The sequence below is a fragment of the Lissotriton vulgaris genome, unplaced genomic scaffold (assembly GCF_964263255.1).
Source record: "Lissotriton vulgaris unplaced genomic scaffold, aLisVul1.2 SCAFFOLD_1849, whole genome shotgun sequence".
Classification (NCBI taxonomy): domain Eukaryota; kingdom Metazoa; phylum Chordata; class Amphibia; order Caudata; family Salamandridae; genus Lissotriton; species Lissotriton vulgaris.
In genome coordinates this window covers 119166-141029 of record NW_028253537.1, presented here as the reverse complement: position 1 = coordinate 141029, position 21864 = coordinate 119166, and the positions used below count along the sequence as shown (strand labels likewise).

The following is a 21864-nucleotide window of genomic DNA, read 5'->3' as shown; positions in this document are numbered from 1 at the left end:
TCCAAAGGTGCCTACGGATTTCCATCTTAATGAACCTGTTTTCTTAAACGTATGTGCCGATCCTCAGTCTCCGGCAGCGCAACGATTGCACTCTTTGGACATTAAAAGATGCCTTAAATTTTACATCAACAGGACAGCCCCCTTTCGCAGGTCCGATCAACTGTTCATTGCCTATGGACGCATGCGTAAAGGGCGCCCTGTTACCAAGCCAACTATTGCACGTTGGATCTCTTCAGCCATTATCTTCTGCCATCAGCAAGCCAGCAAGCCTCTACAATCTTCAGTGAGGGCTCATCCACCAGGGCGATGTCATTCTCTACTGCCCTGTTTGCTGGTGTGCCGCTTCATCAGATCTGCAGAGCAGACACGTGGTCCAACAGGCACACGTTCACGAAACACTACTGCCTGGATGCCATCAACGATGCGGATACAGCAGTGGGACAGGCAGTGCTTCGCCATCTTTTTAACTAAGGTGAGCCTCTGTCTTCTCTCCTCCATTATGGTTTAATATGATTGCTATCAGTACTTGCATGACTGTATTATTGTCTCATTGACTTTCTTCCATGCTGTTGCATGATGATTCGGGCCTCTTCGGCTGTTACTGCTCTCTATTCTATTCAAGCATGTGAATCTATGAAAGACACCCTAATACTGGAGAAGAACAATTGTTACTTACCTGTAAACAGGTGGTTCTCCAGTATTGGTGTCTTTCATAGATTCACATGCGACCCACCCACCTCCCCTCACAGGCTCGCTTCTCCTCATAGACTCTTTTGTCACTCTTGTGCAACGAAAATCTGAGGGACTGAGCTCTGAGGAGAAGTTTCTGGAGGGGTGCTGGTGACTGATTGGCTGCAGTTTGGACTACATAATGACAGGATGTGTTACAAGTGTTTTCTCTCTCTACCATATATTCCTATGTAGGAATTGGGTTTGGGTATTTACTGTTTTTTCTAGTATATATTTTATTTTATGTATTTACATACATATGTTATTAGTATGTTATTGCTATTTTATTTACTGTGGGACTCCCACTTTGACGATGGGGAATATTCAAGAATGTGAATCTATGAAAGACACCAATACTGGAGAACCACCTGTGTACAGGTAAGTAACAATTGTTTATTTATGGCACAGCAGTATACCCAGCATCAAACACAGCCAGGGTGTTGCCCAAGCAACAATTTTTACATGTTACTACTATCTGCTCCATTGTCCTGCTTACTTCCAGGCCCCAATAAAGTTAACAATACCCTGCATAGCTCTCTCCAAATTGCAGTATCCTCCTCTATCATCCTTACGACAGGCCTTCATATGCGGTTCTTCCGCAAGGGACCACGCTCCCAAATCCCTAATCCATCTTTCGAACGTCTGAGCCTGCTCTCCTATCCAGCATATTGCCACCCTCCGTCTAGCCAACACCTGTGCTAACTGTGTTCATTTATTGGCCCTTTTCTTTTTGTTGCATTGCGGGACCAGCCCCAGGAGGCACTGCTCTGGCGTAGCCTCTAACTTTATTCCCACCCCTTCACGGATTCTTACTACCACCGTAATCCAGTACTGTTGTACTTCTGGGCATTCCCACACCAGATGCATAAACTCTGAACGGGCCCTGCGACATGTAGGGCATTCATGCGACCGACTGGCATCTATCCGGTGGAGCCTAACACGGGTCCTATACACTTGTTGTACAAAATTATAGTGCAATAGCTTCAGTCGGGCATTACAAGATACCTTGTGCGTTAGTGTGCATATCCTCGCCCAACTTTTCTTTGACCAAGGTGTCTGCAGATCTGTGTGCCAAGCGTCCCTTGCCTTAAGAGGTAGGGATCTCTATTCCACACTCATGGCGTAACGACGCTAGCCAAAGTCCACCGCCACATGTGAACAATATATCTAGGGTTTCTGTAGTCTGGGGCAGGTAAGTAGGCCATGTGACCCTGGCCAGTTCCACTAGGCCTGCAAATTGAAGAAATTGCCCCTTCCCCAAGCCAAATCCTTTGCATGCCTGCTCAAAGGTAATATAGGTGTCATTCACATACAAGTCTGCCAGAACCATACATCCACCCTCCCTCCAGGCCTGGAAGGACATATTCTCTATCATCCTACGCACTGGAACTAGCTGCCAGACCGGCAACTCCGGATGAAATGGAGTCCGCCCCAACACCCGTTCCACAAATGTCTGAGACAGAAAGGCCGTTTGACGGACCACATATGGTAGGTCTACACTCACCCATGCACCCTCCATCAGATTAACCGGTAAGCTCTCTGGTTGCACCGGTTTCCAAGTAAGCTTTATTTTCCCAGTTGCCGCCCTCATGCAACCTTTGCGAAGCATGTTGAAGATGTGCTGCTTAATAATCTAAGTCAAACCTAGGCCCCCCAAACACCCCCCTACTCCTATCGCTACGAGAGGACTGACAGCGCTACTCTGCAGCGTTTCCCGGCAGCGTTTCCCCACCCACAGCAAGGATATTAATAGTGAGTTCAGTTGCTGAAACACCCTCGTGGGGATTGCACACAATGCTTTCTGTAAAACGTCCAAACATCTAGGTAGCATCACCATCTTTGCCACAGCTATTCTACCCATTAGAGGCAGCAGCAGCAGCGTGTTCCAAAAATCCACTGAGCTTCTCAGGGAATCAATTACCCTAGTCATGTTAAGCTGTAGTAATTTTACATCCCCATGCGCCACCTTCACCCCCATGTATCTGAAGTGATCCATCTCCCATCTCACTCCCAGATTAGGCAATTCCACCACATAACATTCTCTCAATTTGGCCAGGGGGTACTCCAGGCACTTGCGCCTATTAAGTATGTTGTAAATTGGTCCAACAACCGGAGCAATTTCGGGATTGAATCGTGCGGGGACTTGACTTAAAACAGCGCATCATCCGCATATAATGAAATAAGATGGGTACTATTCCCTGTTTGTATGCCCCAATGACCTAGATCTCGTCTAGCCCATACCGTCATTGGCTCTATAGCCAGAGCAAACAGCAGTGGCGACTGGGCATCCCTGCCGTGTACCTAGTCCCAGCATCCGCTGCACTGACCTGGTTTTGGCCAAACCGCACCCTAACCGCTGGGTTCGTATAAAGTATTCTTACCATTTTGCAGAATCGTGGCCCAACCCCCATCACACTGAGAATTTCGAACAGATAGCCCCAGCCCACCATGCCAAACGCTTTTTCAAGGTCAATGGAGACTCGTCTTGTGCAATATATGTGTTAAACATCGTATATTCATAGAGGTGCTACGACCCGGGATAAAACTGCACTGGTCCTCCTGAACCAGGTAAGCCATGTGCGGCTCCAGCCTTTTGGCCAGCACTTTACGTAAGATTTTAACATCTGTGTTAATCATTGTCAATGGTCGATATGCTGCCGGGTCCTGACTGTCCCCACTTAGCTTCGGCATCATACAAATTTCACCCTCTCACATTGTTGGCGGCAATATTCCACTTTTAAAGGATTAATTAAATGTCTGCAGTAGTGATTTGCATAGCATTTCTACCTTTTGTATGATCTCTTAGCTTTTTAGGGATCTGGATGCCCTGTGTGGTTTTGGCATTCTCATTCCCTAGTGGTCTGTCGTCACTGTATTTGGTTATGTTTAAGTGAGGTCAAAGGATGAACTGATTTAAATGTAAGTCACAATGACCTCGCTGTAGGCAGACTTTACTTTTTGTACATCTTGATGGCATAATATTTGGCAAACTATACTTACAGTTGGGCGTGATTACATTGAGGGACAGGCTGACCTAAACCAAGGACATGATGGTAGCTAAAGTAGACTGCCGAAGTCGTGATGTCCTATTAGATTATCAGAGTTCACTAATATAATAGAACAGACTAACTTTAATATAAAGTATTGATAGCATCAGTATAGGGCAGGATGACATTACCACAGAACATAACTGTTTGTTATTGCATTATTAATATAGTGATTTCAATCCCTTACAGGTTTCCAAAGCTGACATAAGTGCAGTACTGATTAACAATACCACAGTACATGATGACTGCTTTTGAAGACTGGTGTAATCTGTCTCCATCCTCCATACACACAGTCACACATTCATTAATCAAACCATCCACTCATGTATGCACATACTATGCAAATGAATGTAATCCACAAAGATTCTTTCACTTATAAAATAGGCAGACTTCTTGGCTTTTTCAAAGCTTGCTTAAGTTATGAATTGAGTTGTAGTTAAAGTCCATCTGTTGCCTAACTGAGCTAAGGATACACTTCTTGCACAAATTAAACCAGTAAGTTATGATGGGCATGATCTGTTACAGCTGGTGCCTTATACAGCAGTACTTATTATACCGTTCTTCATTGCATTTATTGCTATATTGTATAGAAGGTAAATGCTACCTTTTTCCTTTTTTCCTTTTTTTGTATCACATGTACTGCTCTCCCTCACTTCATTAAGGGTTGTCACACCTTTTAGCCCTAATGTTTTGGATCACAATCGATTTACTCCATTTTGGTACTGGCAATTATTTGTCTAATGCTGTTGTCTATGTATGACTGAGTCAGAAGTGATATTTCCTCATTATAGGATCCTCAATTAAAGCGGGCAATCCTGTGCCCTTAAAAGATCTCGAGGCTTCCAGTCCTATGATGCCTTGTATTGGAAAGTGCCTCTCATTCGCTGCTTAACAAACCTTTTCTGTTAGGTAAACATATTTTGTGGAGACAGGTTGCAGTCAGTGTTAATCTTATTTAAAGAAGTAAGAGAAGATAAAATTCGAAATTTCTTTTTTCATTGAGTCTTGTGTAGTGGTGGCACATTTTTAAAATACATTCCAAAAACGGATCTGCATTGGAAAATGATGTTTATTTCTGTTTGACAGTCCATCTTCCCCTTCTGGACCCTCCCAGATTTACCTCTCTATCTCTGTTGCTCCTGTTTCTTGTTGACTTCATGTCCTCTTTTTTTTCCAGGACTGCTGTTTTCTTACTGGAGAGATAATTAGCTTATTTAGTGTAAACTACTTCTAATCTCGAATTGCCCCTCATCTTCTTTTTGCTGTCATCTAAATTATTTGAGTACTCCATGTCAGTTACTCTACTGTTTAGTAAAATGGACTTGGCCCTTATTTAAACTTTGCCAGACAAAGTATAGTCCCCCAAGGTGGCGGAGGACATTACCTTCACCATCCTCACGGACTACTGTCCGCCAGATATATAGATGATCACTAGCCCAGCGTTTAACTCAACCACTATTATTGCAGTTCCCTTCAGGGTACAAAATAGTTAATGAACAACTGCTGTCTGTTTTGGTGGCTGTTCACCAAACTTTCTCTCTGAGTGTGGGGGTCATTATTGTATATTTATGCCCCTCACTGGCATGTTTTATCAGGCGGTGATGGGCAGGGAAAGGGTGGGTGTTGTAATGCCCTTCCTCTGACCGCCCCTACTCCAGTTTGCCTGTTGGAGGAAGCTTTCCTTGACTGAGCCAATAGATGCCCCATAGACTGTAAACTGAGTTTGTGCCCGTCTCTAAATGAAGTGAGAGCAGACTAAGAGTTTGGCGGACAGCATTCTCTGTCCTGTTTGCAACAGAGTGCATTTTCTGACAAGCTCTAAATTTGGTCTTTCTTTTGGGACTATATGCCAGTGGAATTCTTACGGTGTTCTGTAAACCATCTCTCTATCTGATACCTACTTGGATAATTTAAAAAAGTCAACCTTATTGTATTCATCAACTATAAAGACTTTTCACAACAATTCAGTTTTGTTTTCACATTGTTACATTCAGAATTGTTGTATCTGTATTCTCAGTTTATCAGCTGTTCATCATATAGAAACATTTGCAAAAGACAACGTTTTTGTTGGTTCTGTCTCTATCCCTGTCCCCTATCACATCTTGCACAAATTCTTATTCTGCCTCTGCCAGAATATAGGAAAAGAGGGCTAATAGAAGCTCACGGAGTCGCTCCATACCTACATTTGATACCTGGGGGTTTACAGTGGCACCACTCGCCTCTCCTGCCCTGTTTGGATTATTAGGCTGCAAGTTGTGCAAAACCCTGCATCGCACCTCTGGGTAGGTCGTAACCTTTGCAGCTCAGTTGCTAGACACTGTTACATCGTCACTGACTGACAGACCGATGGAAGGAGTTGTGTATGATGCATCACTGTACACATTCACAGTGCTCCCTTTTTCTGTTTAACAGATTTGTGACCCATGTACCTTCTTGCATGCTCAGATCATCAGATCAGAGGCTTCTAATTTCCTCGCTTAAGCTTTCAACTAATTTATTACACCATAATTTCTGTTTGATCATAACGGTCTTGCACCAGGAGCACTTCAGGTATTAGTGCCCTTTATAAATACTTTAATTGATTCATTCATCATGCTGGCAAAATCATCTTTTAAAAAATAAAAAAAACTCTTTCTGAGCTACACAGTGGTTTTAACCCCTGCTAGACTGTGACCATTATCTTCAGATATTACCATTTCAGAGTTCACCTCGGTGTGCTCGATAGCTGGTCTGTGCTCTGCAGTTTGTAATTTTGAATCATGAGGTCCAGAGTGTACAGTAAAACAGTGGTTTATTAACAGTCTAAAAAGTGTAGCAGGTTTCTGATGGTACATCTGCCAGTGGATTCCTCACCTTGTGAATATCCCCTGGGTCAGCAACATTCGTAAATTATTTTTGTAGCTTTGCGCCGACGTTGACGACGTCACAGAAGCACAGCATCTTGCTCGGCTCCGCTGACGTCACCGACACCATAATAGGCCCACGTCGGTGTGATGACATCAGTTCCCTTTGTTCCGCGTCGTCAACGCTAACTGTTTTCGAGGGATCCTCTGTAGCTTTGATAGTAACTTTGTTACTGTTTGTTGGATTTCGTGTTTCTTGTATCACTTTTTTCTGGCGATATGCCATTGAAGAAGACTGGATTCAAGCTGTGTGGTGAATGCGGTAAGATGATGTCGATCACGGACCCGCATGAAGACTGCGTTTGGTGCCTGAGCTCGGACCATGATGTCCAGGGGTGCCATCCTGTAAGAAGATGACTCCCAAGGCCCTTCGTGAGAGAGAGGCGCGAAGCTCCTGGTTGCCAAGATGAAAGGTAAAAAAGACAGGAAGAGCTCGAGGTCAAGGCGGTCGAGGTCTCGTTCGAAGTCGCCCTTGAGGTCGTCATCGGGGCATGCTTCCAGATCGGCTAAAAAGAAGCACAAGAAGAGGAAGCATGGATCACAACATCAATCTGGGAAGTATTCGGATTCGAGACCGAAGTCACCAATGAGAAGACATCGTAAGAATGAGATTTCTCCTTCACCAGAAGTTCTGAATCCGGAAGGTGAGGCTTCGCCTATGGAGTCGCCGGAGCATTCACCGGCTCCGGTGTCTAATCCCTCTCCGGTTCAGTCTCGATCACCAACTCGAGAGGAATAAGAGGCTCCATTGCCAGAGGGTTCGACGACTCCGGTGCACCAACCCGAGGTAGAGGTCGAGATGACTCCAGTTCCTGGAGAGCAGCCTGTGGGTTCATACCCTCCTTTTCCGGCCCCCCTACACAGTTTTTAAACGCAATGTATGGAGTCTATTCAAGAGCCTTGTACCCTCTGGAGCACCGGTTGGTCCCATGGGTTCGATGGCGTTTAACCTGGGAGTCCCCCAGTCTTATGCTTCGGCGCCGTTCTTGCCATTTATGCTGGCTCCGACACCGCCTTGCCATTTCTCGGCGGCCGGTTCCGGTCCGACCTCGAGAACAGGGGCCTGGTCCTCCGGCTCGGAGCTCGACGCCCGCTCTGGCAGAGTTGATTCCGGATCCGCCGACGCCGTTCCCGAAGGAGAGGTTGAGGCGTGAGGCCCAGCGACTCCTGGAGAAGCAAAGGTACAGAGAAGCTGAGATGGAAGAGGGTGAGCTGCACGAGTCTGAGGATTTCTTTGACGATTTAAGGGAGGCCAGTGGACTGGAGCTCTCTTGATTGGGATTTAGCCTCTGTCTCTGATGCCCCTTCTAAGGATGTGACTCCATACCATGCAGTCATCAGGAAGGCGGCGGATCTATTGAACGTAACTCTTCCTACTGCAGAGTACAAATCGAACATTTTGACATTAGTTTTCCATTTGCCATTCTCTGTTGTTGAGCCCATGCTTCCTTTCAATGCGGCTTCGACTGAGCCAATCTTAGAAGTGTGGAATAGACCTCTTACAGCTCCTGCTGTTTCAAAAGCTGTTGCGAGAAGATAGTGTGGCTCCTGGTGACCCATACTTTTTATCTTCGCATCTTTTGCCAGAGAGCTTGGTTGTACAGGCTGCCTGCTCGAAAACATCTGCAGGTTCCTTTTCTCAGGTGCCTGGGGACAAGGAATCAAACAAGCATTTGCAATGCAATAGGTCTCGCATTATGAAAGTTTGAGCTATTGGTCTTGTAAATGACAACTTTTTTATTTGTGTTGGTTTTGAAAATAGCTAAATTAATAGCTTTGTCATTTACAATGCCAATTTTTGCAAATGTGACACCTAAAGCATTTGTAATGCAACATGTTTTGTATTTACGTGACTTAGATGTATTGATATTACAAATAACAATGGCTTTTAATTTTTTTAAATAATTAATACTTAAATAAAAGTGATTCTAATTTATAATGGCAATAGCTTTAACTTTAGTAAATAATATTTTGTGAAGATTATTTTCAGTGAAATATTAACATCTTTTTGTGACATTTGTAATAAAGCTTGAAACATTGAGAGAACATATTTGAACCAGTTGTTGAATGGTTGCAGAGATTGATGCTGGGGTGGCGCGGAGTGATGCTGGGGTGGCGCGGAGTGATGCTGGGGTGGCGCGGAGTGATGCTGGGGTGGCGCGGAGTGATGCTGGGGTGGCGCGGAGTGATGCTGGGGTTGCGCTGAGTGATGCTGGGGTTGCGCTGAGTGATGCTGGGGTTGCGCTGAGTGATGCTGGGGTTGCGCTGAGTGATGCTGGGGTTGCGCTGAGTAATGCAGGGGTTGCGCTGAGTGATGCTGGGGTTGCAAGGGGAAAAAAACGAGTCTAACAGAGGGCAGAAGGGCACAAAAAAAGGTCTAACAGAGGGCAGAAGGGCAGAAAAAAAGGTCTAACAGAGGGCAGAAGGGCAGAAAAACAAGGAAAACAAGGTAATTATGGGGACAGGAAGAACACACAAGTGTCCTTAAACACATAACTTTGATGAGGTCCAATAACTTTGATGAGGTGAGACTAACGCAAGTACCTACTTTCGAAGTTGACCTTCCATCAGAATGTGAAACTAACACCACCTGCTAAACCCATTTGACTACAGAAGTGTTTCCAAGCTTCTGTGCCAAACACTTTTGCCAACAAAATGACTACTATCCATGTGGGTGTGGGGAAAGAAGTAACCATAAAAACACTTGTGTCCCTTCAGAGCCAGCAGAGTGCTTGAGAAGCTTGTGACACAAAAATCAAAAATGATTTTATTTCAAAAAACGGGTGAATGTTCACAACCAAAGCTTTCCAGTTTGAAAGTAACACAAAAAGTAAGCACTGAAAGCAATGCAGTGTTACTGCCCATGTCATTCACATCAGCTAATGTCAGACGTTTTTCACTACACGTGCACCACAAAAATAACACTTAGCACCGAACATTTGTAGCTTGTCCGTGACATTAAGAGCACCCATAGCTCGGTGCCTAGATGAGAGAGAAATAAACAGCAGGGAAGGGTGGCGGGAGAGGGAGATGTCGAAAGAAAGAAAATCGGGGACAGAAATTAGGAATTCTCGGTGCCTAGATGAGAGAGAAATAAACAGCAGGGAAGGGTGGCGGGAGAGGGAGATGTCGAAAGAAAGAAAATCGGGGACAGAAATTAGGAATTCCAGATATGGACAGAGAGAGATGATGAAAGACAGGCAGAGCAGGACAAAAGTCAAAGATAGGGAGAAGAGAGAAAGTCAGACACAATGATACACAAAGATACAGAGAGAGGGAGAAAGAAGACAGACCGGAAGTGGCAGAGAAATACAGATGGAGAGACAGGGAGAGAGCGTCAGGGTGACAGATGGCTAGAGAAAGATGAGGAAATAAAATTGAGGCAGAGAGGCATAAAAGAGAGAAAGCAAAAGAAAGACAGAGACTAAGAAAAACAGCGCCAGGACGTTACAGAAAGGAAAAAAAAAAGAGGAAGAAAGAATGTGAAGTCAGAGTGGGGCGGGGGAGAGCTCTTTGAAATGTGAAGCTCTTGGCGAGGGGGGGGGGGAGTGAGCGGATCCCTTTGAAGCACGCACGGCCGTGATAGCAGTGTGAACAAGCAACAAATGGCTTTCATGTGGTGATGCGAGGCAGGCGGATAGAAGCGCGTTCACGAGACCACATGCACTTCTGGAAATCCGCATTTTTCAGAGCTTAGTTTAGCTCTTAGTTTAGCCCCAATAGGCTCGTCCTATTCATTCCTTGCGGAATGGAATAGGACGAGACCTAAAAAGCAGGACCAAGCTGCAAAGAAAGTCTTTTCATCTGCGAGTATGGCTCTCAAGTCAACAAATGCTACATGTCTCTTGGTGTGTTATATCCATGCTTTGATGGATTCTGTCAAACAGCTGGCTCCTAAGATTTCAGAGGAAGATAGAAAAAACTTTAATGAGTTTCTGGTTGACACTCAGGCTGCTGCTCGGCAGGTCATTCAGAGTGGGTTAGACACTGCTGACTCAGTGGCGAGAGTAATGGGTTCTTCAGTTGCCACCAGAAGGGCGGCTTGGTTGAAGTCCTCCGAATTTTCAACAGATGTCCAGGCTGCCTTAATGGATCTACCCTTTGATGGTTTGGGCCTTTTCGGGGAAAAAGGCTGATGCTGTGTTGGAGAGATTCAAGGACAGCAGAGCTACGGCCAGATCCTTGGGTTTGCAATCCCGGGGAACTGTAGGCAAAAGGTATGGGGGATACGGAAAGTCCTCCGTTCGTTCCTACAAGCAGTCACAACAGCAGCAGCAAAATCCGCTGTACAAATCTAACAGGGGCAGACAGAGAGCTCATTCTCGGACGTCAAGCTTCCTCCTCCTCCTCCTCCTCCTCCTCCTCCTCCTCTTCTTCCTCTTCCCACCCCCTCCAACACCAGCAAAGCACCCCTAGATCCGCCATTCCGGATCATGCAGGTCCTGTGGGGGGGTCGGCTTACCTATTTTCTGCGGGATTAGGAATCGGTCACATCGGACCTTTGGGTTCTCAATCTCGTGGAGAATGGGTATGCTCTTCCCTTTCGGGTGTTCCCTCCGAATTACCCTCCTTGTCAAGGATTTTGCTCAGAAGACAACCTGCTGCTTCTGCAGGAGTATGTCCTGGCGTTACTAAGAGAAGGTGCGATAGAGGTGGTACCGGAGCAGGAAAGGGGTCGGGGATGCTACTCCCGGTATTTCCTGATTCCCTAGAAGGATGGCAGGCTTCGTCCAATCCTGGACCTCAGGATCTTGAACCTCTATCTGAAACAGGAGAAGTTCAAGATGCTCACCCTTGCGCAGGTTCTTCAGGCGCTGCTGGAAGAGGACTGGATGGTGTCGATCGACTTGCAGGATGCTTCTTTCCACATCCCTATCCTGAAGTCGCACAGGAAGTATCTCCGTTTCATGGTGGGTTCGCAACATTACCATTTTGCCGTCCTTCCGTTTGGTCTTACTACTGCGCCTCGAGTCTTCAACAAGGTGGTGGCGGTGGTGGCGGCCCATCTCAGAAGGTCAGGGATTCCAGTATTCCCTTATCTGGACGATTGGCTGATCAAAGCTGAATCTCTAGAGAAGGTGCTCCATCTGCAATGCACAACTCAATTGTTGTACATGTTGGGCTTTTCGATAAATGTGCCCAAATCTCACATGGTGCCCTCCCAGCGCAACCTGTTCAACCTGTACTGGATACAACTGTGTGTCGGGCATTCCCTCCTCCTTAAAGGATTCGCGACATACAGGATATGATTCCTTTATTTTACAATGGAGCGGTCGTTCCAGTCCTGAAGATAATTCGTCTGATGGCTTCCTGCATTCTGTTGGTCAACCATGCACGCTGGCACATGAGGGCACTTCAGTGGTGCCTCCGCTGGCAGTGGTATCAACACAATGGAGATCTCGGGGAGTCTGTGAGGATCTCCAGAGAAGCTGCGGCGGATCTGACTTGGTGGGGCGTGGAAGGCAATCTGTCTGAAGGAAAGCCCTTTCAACTGCCTCCATTGGTGGCCACAGTGATAACGGATGCATCCACTCTAGGGTGGGGTGCTCATATGGGGGATCCGGAGGTCAAGGGTCTTTGGACTCCAGAGGAAAGGTTGCTTCACATCAACCTTCTGGAATTGCGGGCGATACGTTTGGCGCTCGAGGCCTTCCTCCCTTCCCTTCGCGGTCAGTCAGTTCAAGTCCTGACGGACAACACTACTGCGATGTGGTATGTCAACAAGCAGGGAGGAGTGGGGTCGCGGTACCTTTTGCAGAGAGGCTCTGCGTCTCTGGTCCTGGGTTCAGGACCATCTGATTTGTCTGCTGGCAAATCATCTGGCCGGGGTTCTGAAAGTGTGTGCAGACAGTCTTAGTCGGCAGTACTCAGCCGATCACGAGTGGAGGTTTCATCCGGAGGTGGTTCGTCGCGTCTTTCGGATGTGGGAGACTCCTCGGGTGGACCTATTTGCCACTCACAAGAATGCTCACTGCCAGTCATTCTGCAGTCTCCAGTATCCGATACAGGGAGCTTTTAGGGATGCGTTTCAGTTGAGTTGGGACTCAAGACTCCTTTACGCGTTTCCTCCCATACCCTTGATTCCTCTGGTTCTAAGGAAGATTCGGCAAGACCGGACCCAAGTCATTTTGATTGCCCCGGATTGTCCAAGAAGGGTGTGGTACACAGATCTTTTCCACCTCTCCTTGTGCCCGCAGCTCCGTCTCCCTCTCAGGGCAGATCTCCTCTCTCAGATGGAGGGGCGGGTTCTACACCCCCACCTCCAGACCTTACACCTTCATGCCTGGAGATTGAACGGGGCAACCTGAATTCTTTTTCTCTCCCACATGATGTGGTGGATGTCATCTTATCAGCCAGGCGACATTCCACCAAGTCTATCTACTCTTGTAGGTGGTCTAGATTTGTCTCTTGGTGTGGGGAGATATCCATTGACCCTTTGAAGGCTCGATTGTCTGACATTCTTCAGTTTGTGCTTTCTTTGGCTCATCAAGAGTTTGCTGTAGCTACAGTGAAAGGTTATCTTTCGGCTTTGTCGGCATTCCTTTGCCTGCCGGATCAGCGGTCCTTATTTAAAACTCCTATTGTTTTAAGGTTTCTAAAGGGTCTTACAAATACATTTCCTCCTACTCCCTTTATTGTGCCTCAATGGGACTTGAACCTTGTACTTACTTTCTTGATTGGTTCACCTTTTGAACCTTTGCACAAGTGTCCCTTGAGACTGTTGTCTTTTAAAACGGTCTTCCTTATTGCAATTACCTCGGCAAGGAGGGTAAGTGAGCTTCAAGCTCTTAGTTCAAGGCCCCCATTCTTGACCATCCATTCTGAACGAGTGGTACTCTGGACCAGGGTTGCTTTTCTGCCTAAGGTGGTAACTCTCTTCCATCTAGGGCAGTCCATTACCCTTCCTACCTTCTATCCTCCCCCTCACCCTTCCAAGGAGGAGGAGAGACTTCACCGTTTGGACCCGAAGAGGGCGGTGTGCTTCTACCTGGACAGAACCAGAGAGTTCAGAGTGGATGACCAGCTCTTTGTTGGTTTTGTTGGAGTTGGAAGAGGCAAGGCGGTGCACAAGCGCACGCTGTCGAGATGGATTGTCTTGTGTATCAAGATATGCTACTCTCTGTCGGGTAAGGAACCTCCTGAAGGATTAAGAGTTCATTCCACTAGAGCAAGGTCTGCTACATCTGCTTTGTCTAGGGGTGTACCTGTAGAGGATATTTGTAGAGCAACGACTTGGGCTTCCCTCCACACTTTCGCGAAGCATTGCTGCTTGGATTCCGAAGTGAGGAGGGACGGCGACTTTGCGCGTTCTGTCCTCCAGGATGCTCTGGTATAGAAGAGTGGACACCCTCCTCCGGGAGTGGGGACTACTGTGGGACTCTATTCACAAGGTGAGGAATCCACTGGCAGATGTATCCATCAGAAGAACAAGTTACCTACCTTCGGTAACGCTTTTTCTGGTGGATACAGTATCTGCCTGTGGATTCCTCACTGGCCCACCCGCTATCCACTCTACTATACCTAAATTAATGTAATGTTAATATTTTATTGTCAAAGGAAATGTGTTAATGTTTTTACTTTCCTGCATTGACTACACAATGTGTGTGTTGTTTTGATTATTTGGTACTGTGTACATTGCGTGTATATCTACTGTTGTTGATCCGTCCGTGTGCCTCAAAGGCACGGAAAAAAGGGCGGAACTGATGTCATCACGCCGACGTGGGCCTATTATGGTGTCGGTGACGTCAGCGGAGCCGCATGCGATGCCGTGCTTCTGTGACGTCGGCGCGAAGCTACAAAAATACTTTCCGAATGTTGCTGATGCTGGGGGATATTCACAAGGTGAGGAATCCACAGGCAGATACTGTACCCACCAGAAAAAGCGTTACCGAAGGTAAGTAACTTGTTCTTCTCCACCAGACAAACTAAAACGAGGGCTAAGTGTGCAATGGTAAAATGTTTTCCAAACATTTGAAATTGCCAATATTGTTTTGTTTATTTGGCTTAAAGACGCTAGAACCTGGCTGATATGATTATTAAAATGGCCTGATTATTTACATTGCACTGTATAAATAGGCCGTAATAAACTTTATATTCAGTAGTGCAGTTTGAGAGGTTTTATGATACCCAGACAATACATGTATGAAAAATATTGGAATAGCTTTGTGAATTTTTCTTTGATAAAAGGAAAACTGATAATTTAAACATTGAAGAAAATACTCCTACGGAGCGCATAATATATAAACTTTCTTTATGGCTATCAGAAAGTTGACCTCATGCTAGAAGTATTGAAGTGCCAGTCAATATTGCAAGTGGAAAAGTTTGAAGAAGCAGTTCTGTGAAACAAAAGTGTACATTGTCCTTGTTCCTCACAACCTATGTCCTGAACTGCTCTCTGAGAACTGCTGAAAAATGAAAGGTTGTTCACTCCTGGAGGAACTTGGAGGGACACATAATTAGAAAAATAGCTACTTGTAGTTCAGAGGGTTGATAGAGAAAGAGCACATGTTGTAATAAGTAGCAGTTCCATTTTGTTTTGCAGTCAAGCACCACCTATGAAGTGTTGTAACGAACCTTTGACCGGATAGGCCACGTAAAACTTTCTACGATAGTTTTGGAAAGCACTGGTGCTAATAAGGGACAATGCTCTCCAAATCCGCAACTAGCTGGCTACCGCACTTTTCTGTGGCACGCTTAAAAAAAATAAAAAAAGGAAACCATACCTTTACTTAAACTGCCAGCCTTTTCGGTTTTACATGCTCCTAGTGAAAAACATTCCTAACCTTAGGTTCTTTTCATAACCCTCTTTCACTCTGTGGTCCGATGAATTATCACTTCACCCAGCACTCAAGCACATTGTTACCTTCTGAGGTATTGCTACAGGCTGCATCTGTTGTAGTGCCAAACTCCTCTGCATGTCACCTTTATCTGTAACTGTTTTGGATTGCCACCTAGCACAATGTTGTCAGGACACCCAGTTTGTTTCCATTTAGCCACTTAGATTGAGACACCTCTGATTTCAAGAACATTTAGTGTCCTGATGGACAAAACTAGTTCCGACCCTATTCAGTCACCATTGGCATGAAACAAAACTAATCTTGAAGTCCTGCATTCAACACAAACATTGCTCCTCTTCTCTCACAAGGCGAGTAAATATACAGCTTTCTAAATTGAAGAAAATTCCTACATATTATGTCACAGAAATATAAATTCTCAATTGTTCAATTTCCCCTCTTCTCATGCACTTCTAGTTTCAAACAATATTTGTTGGACCGGACCCTCTGCAGAGTCATCCCAGACTTTTTGCTTTCCTTTGCTGAACCGGTTTTTGTTGGCTTTTTGGCGGCCGCAGTTTACTCCTGCTACCCAGTTATAAAGTGCTTGTTCTCTCCCTTGTAAACATGGGAACATTGATTTACACGATTGGCACCTTTAATTTACTTGCAATTCCCTGGTATATGGTCCTACATGTACCCTGGTCCTGTAAATGAAATTCTACTAGGGGTCTGCAGCGCTCATTGCACCACCCACTGAAGTAGCACTGTAAAACTGCACTACAGGCTGCAGTGGTAGGCCTGAGACCAGTTTTAAAATGCCATTTCAAAAGTAATAACGTTGCCAGGCCTAAACCTTCCTTTTCAATACTACTAAGCCACTCCTAAGGTAAGGCCCACAGGACAGGGTGAAATGTGTAGGAAGCAGGCTCTGTATATACTATGCCAAAGTAAGGTATAGTGTGCATTGGGTCTAAGGGATCCCCAGAGGTATAACCGAGGCTAAATGAGATAATCACGAACAGCTCACTTTGTGGTAGTGTGGTTGAGCAGTTAGGCTTATCAGGAGGGTGTGTTAAGCATTTATTGTGTTCATTCAATCAAGGCTGATGGCACACACTCAGACAGAATCCAGACCAATTAGGGAAGTATAAAAAAAGTAGACTTCTGTTTTATTTCTAGAACCAAGCAGGACTTGGCGCAGGTTTGTGAAATATATTCTCAAATGCAAGACTTTAGAAGGAAATGCAGTTGCGGCTGAAATTGCAATCGGTACAGGTTTGTATTTGCTTCTAAAACAGTTTAAAAAACATGGAGGTTACTTTTGGATTACATAAACTGCTCAGGGTGATATGCCAAGATATCACACAGTGGATCCTACAATACAAAAGTAAGTTAGACAATTTGTGGTTGAAAGCACGGTTTGTTTTACAAAACTCAGGTGAACACCTACCTTTTTTGGAACAAAAACTTGTAACATTGGTTCCGATGGAAAAGAAGGTTATCGGTTTGCAGGTAAGTAAACGACCTGCAAGAATAGTTCTTGGGTGGTGGTTGGGGGGGGGGGGGGGGGGTTAGAACCAATGTTCAGTTTGGTACTCAAATTGCACCACTAGCAGCACTAGGGTGACTGGGTACAGAGTGCAGGGGCCCAATGGTAGCCAGTGGGCCTAGGATGGCTTTCGGTCAGGGGTTGCTTAAGAGCAGGCCACTCTGGTGTGGGAGCAAAGCTCCTGGGGTTAAGGTCAGTACTGTAAGGGCCAACAATCCGCAATGGAGCTGCACCACCATCAGCACAGAGGTGGCTGGATGCAGAGTGCCAAGAAGACATTGGGGACCCTGTGGTTTGCAATTGAGAACTTCAGTTCAAAGAAAAGGCTGCCGGCCCGGGTAGGGAAGCTTCCTGGAGGCAACCACCGGCAGGTGAGGTACGTTTGGTTCTCCAATATTGGGGTGTCTTTCATAGATTCACATGCCTGAATCATTCCCCGTCGTCTGAGTGGGAGTCCCACGGTACATAAAAAAGCAATAATTTGTATATAAGAAAACCAAAACCCTTGGTAATACCAACCAGGAAGTAAAGTAGCCCTAAGCTACAATGGAAAAAAATTCCACACTCCTGACTATCCTTGTCATTTTGTATAGACCAAACTACAGCCAATCAGGCTCCAGCACCCACTAGAATGCTCTCCCCAGAGACTCAGGCTCTCAGATTTTCTACCGCACGTCGTGTGAAAGGGAGTCACCTTGAGCTCTGCTCAGTACTTCTCAACCTGACTGGTTTTTCTCCTATTTTTGGAATGTCTTCTTCAAAATCTCACTTCAGACCATGTGAGTCTTGTGGGAAGCTTAGGCTTTTTAAAGAAGATCCCCACAAAAAGTGCATTTATTTCCTATATCCAGACCATGAGGTAAAGGATTGTAAGATCTGCAGGACCTTTCCTCAGAAGAGATTGTCTTCTACTATGGTTGCAGAAGATTAAGGACCAGGATCTGAGGTAGGAAGTTTGGCTTCGGGGTCTTTTATATCTTCCAGAAAGAGGAAGATTGAGGAAGAGATATCTTCTCCTAGGGCTAAGGTGTAGAGAAAAGCTAAGGATTCTAGCTTGCCTTCCTCTTCTACCGCAAAAAAGGCTTCTCCACCTTCTAAATCTGGACCTAAAATGCCCCCGAGAAAGTCTGCTAAGTTTTTGCCATCTAAAAGACTGTCGTAGAAAAAATTACCTCAAAAAAAGACCTCGCCGACGACCTCCTCGTCGACGGCTGCTCCGTCGACGGGTCCCGTCTACAGTATTTCCTCCACGTCGACGGTTGCTTTCTCTTCGCCAAAGCCTCAGATTGTGATCTTGTTGGCTTCTTCACCGTCGACGATGGTCTTGGTTTCAGTGAGACCCATCTCGTCGACGAAGATTCAACCATCAAGCCTCGACGTTCCTTAGTCCTCGAAGTTAAAGATATAGTCGACCAGTGCATCATCTATTTTAAATTAGCCCGTCGACGAAAGTCATCCCGTCTGACTGGTCCCTCGTTGACGAAAGCAGCTTTGCCGTCGACGACCACACCATCGACGAAAACTCCATCGTTGTCGATGACGTCGTCTAAGATTCCACCGCCGTCGACAGCTTCGTCGTCGACTAAGTCCTCATCGTCGTTGAAGGCTTCGATGACGAAATTTACCTAGTCGTTGACAACATCATCAACATTGAAAGCTCCGTCTGCGAAGCATGCAGTATCTCAGTCGACGCCTCTTCTGTCATCATGTACAGATCTGCAGGTTTGGTCCGCTGCTCCGTCTGCTGCCTCTTTTACTTCACCGTCGACGGGAGCTTAATTATTACAAAGAAGAGGCTCTACTCTACCTCCTCTTTTACCCCATAAGTTGCCTGAGCAGCTTATGGATTCGAAGGAGGATGATAATGAGGAACAATTTGATGAGGACGACAGTTTCCGAGCGTCCAGAAGTCCGTCAGAACTAATAATAAAGATGCAGGAGGAAGATCACGAAGAGGAAGAGTTTTTCCTGCACCAGTTGCTCAAGCCCCTGCAGCAGTACCAACATCACAGATGCCGTTAGACCTCCTTACAAATTTACAATAAATGTTAAATTACTATTACCGCTGATTCCCTCCATCTGAGTCAGCAGAATCGCTTCCGGCAACACCCATGACTCCAGCACCTGCCTCAGCCTTGAGAGTCCCAAGACCGTCTCCTTTGACACCAGTACCTGAGTTACAATCTTCTAACCCACCTTCTCCGGTACAATCCCACCATACGTGTATCACAACTGATGACGACAGAGAGGAAGGAGAGGTGGACGATCAATCAGTGATGTCAGAGTGGGATAATTATCAGATGCAGACCCCATCACCTACTGCTCCTCATATGGCGGACTCTCCACCTGTTGATATTGGAGGATTCCATCTAGTAATGGAAAGAGCAACAAAGAGGTTTCAGATTACTATGGAAGCTAAACAGCAGGATTGTTTTTTATATGACTTTAAAGATCAGCTGCACAAACAAGTGAGAACAATCCCGATAATAGATTTCATTGGGAAGGAGGGCCTGAAAGTCATGTCCACTCCAAATTCTTTACCCGCAGTATTACCTCGAATTGACAAAAAGCACAAGGCGCCCATTACATCACCTGCATGCCTTATCGGACAAGCTAAGACAGAGTCCATTGTCACTCAAGCGGCACAGAATAAAGCTAGAAACCCGTCCTCACAATTGACCGCCCCACCTGACAGAGATGGGAGAGGTCTCGACTCCATCGGGGAAAAAAGGTGTCAACGATAGCTGCGACTACAATCCGATCAGCAAATTCCTTAGCAATCCTAGGGAGATATGATAGACGGATGTGGTCAGACATATCTCCATATCTTGAAAAGCTTCCGGAACCGGAGAGGTCAGAAGCAAAGAAGGTGTTACATGAAGGGGAGTGCATCTCTGCAACTCAAGATTTGCAAGATGGCCCTCATCTTACGGCAAAAAGAGTACGTTTCAGTACGAATGTACCAGTCATTCCTAGAGATGCTATCATCCTGCATTCCTCTCATACCCAACTGCCGTCTCCGGATGAGACTTTTCCAAGAGGAACTCAGTCTACAATGATTTCTACCGTATGAGAGAAGCTTTTCTATGGTGGACCCGAAAAAGAGAATCTGCAAATAGGGCATTCATTCCTAACGGAGATGCCAAGTTACACCATCACCATGGACGCTTCCCTGGAAGGATGGGGGGCACACCTACAGGGAATGACCGTCAATGGGAAATGGAACACACATCAAAATAAATGGCACATCAACCCTCTAGAGTTGAGAGCAATTTTTCTGGCCCTGAAATCTTTTCAGACGGTGATACATGGATCTACAGTTCTAATCAGAACAGACAATACAAGTATGCATTACTTGAACAAACAAGGGGGCACAAGATCGGCCCTTCTTTCTCAGGAGGCCCAGAAGATTTGGAGTTTGGCCTTGCGTCACAGGATAAATCGGTCAGCAAAGCACGTTCCAGGGATGTCCAATGTGCTCGCTGATTCTCTCAGCAGAACGACAGCAACAAATCACGAATGGGAACTTCATCAGCCGACTCTGGACAGAGTTTTTCAGCAGTGGGGTCATCCCGACCTGGACCTCTTTGCGACAAAGCAGAACCCCAAATGCCCATACTTTGCAAGTTGGATTCCCCACAGGGATTCATGCGGAGAAGCACTTTCGATTAACTTGTCTCAAATATTTGCATACGCTTTTCCGCCGATTCCTTTGGTTCCCAGGGTCATCTGGAAAATGAAACAGCAACCATGCCGCATCATCCTCATCGCGCCCAGGTGGCCTCGCCAGTATTGGTTCACCGAGCTCCTACTTCTCTCGGAGTGCAATCTCATACAACTTGAAGCACTACCAAACCTTCTAACAATGCAAGAGGGTCAAATTTGTCATCCGGACCCAGCTTCCTTGAAATTAGCAGCTTGGCTCCTCAACACGTTGAATTCGCCCATCTAAATATCCCACAGGATTGTAAAGAGGTTTTAGCCAATGCTTGAGCGCCTGCTACTATTAAGACTTACAAACTTAAATGGAAAACGTTTTGTGCCTGGCATCTGACGGCCAATTTCCATCCACTCCATGCGAAACAAGAACAGATCTTACCGTTCTTTCTTCAATTGGCTAAGTCTGGCTTGTCTCTTTCCACAATGAAAGTGTTTTTAGCGGCCATTTCCAGATTCTGTCAAGATGGCTCTAATTCTTTGTATTCCACTAGAATAATTCATCAATTCTTCAAAGGCCTTTTTCGAATGTTCCCGCCTGTTCGGTGTCCACTTCCTTCCTGGTACTTAAATGTGGTACTCTCTCAGCTCATGCGTCACCCCTTTGAGTCTATTCATAAGGTGGATCTCTAATTCCTTTCCTGGAAGGTTTCTCTCCTTCTAGCTCTAACATCGGCACGTAGAGTCAGTGACATTCAAGCATTCACCATCAAAGCTCTGTTTTTACAGTTCACTTCAATTTTGGTAGTACTATGTACCAATCCAAGTCACATGCCTAAAGTTCCATCCGACTTTCACCTTAATGAGCCGGTGCTTTTAAAGACATTCTTTCCTAATCCACAAACTAGAGCGGAGAAAGCCTTGCATTCCCTAGACATCAGGAGATGTCTTAAATTTTACCTCCAACGAACTGCTACATTCGGTAAAACAGATCAGCTCTTTGTAGCATATGGAAGGATACCTCAAGGATACGCTGTATCTAAGCAGACCATAGCCCGTTGGGTGTCCTCAGCAATTAGTCTCTCTCACCAACAAGCAGGGAGACCATTGCAGTCATTGCAAAGAGCGCATTCTACGAGAGCGGTCTCCTCCTCCACAGGCCTCTTCGCTGAAGTGCCTCTTCATCAGATCTGCAGAGCGGC

At 45.8% G+C, this 21864-nt stretch overlaps 1 protein-coding gene and 1 long non-coding RNA gene across 2 annotated transcripts in view; both read left to right on the top strand.

Annotated features, from left to right (window-relative positions):
* The window catches only part of LOC147660933 (nucleobindin-2-like), a 203590-nt gene that overhangs the window by 93046 nt on the left and 88680 nt on the right, over window positions 1–21864 (top strand). The window lies entirely within an intron of this gene.
* LOC147660934 (uncharacterized) lies at window positions 7142–10147 on the top strand. Its single transcript, XR_015306113.1, has 4 exons — window positions 7142–8801; window positions 8866–9022; window positions 9087–9753; window positions 9850–10147. It is a non-coding gene; the product is annotated as an uncharacterized LOC147660934 (long non-coding RNA).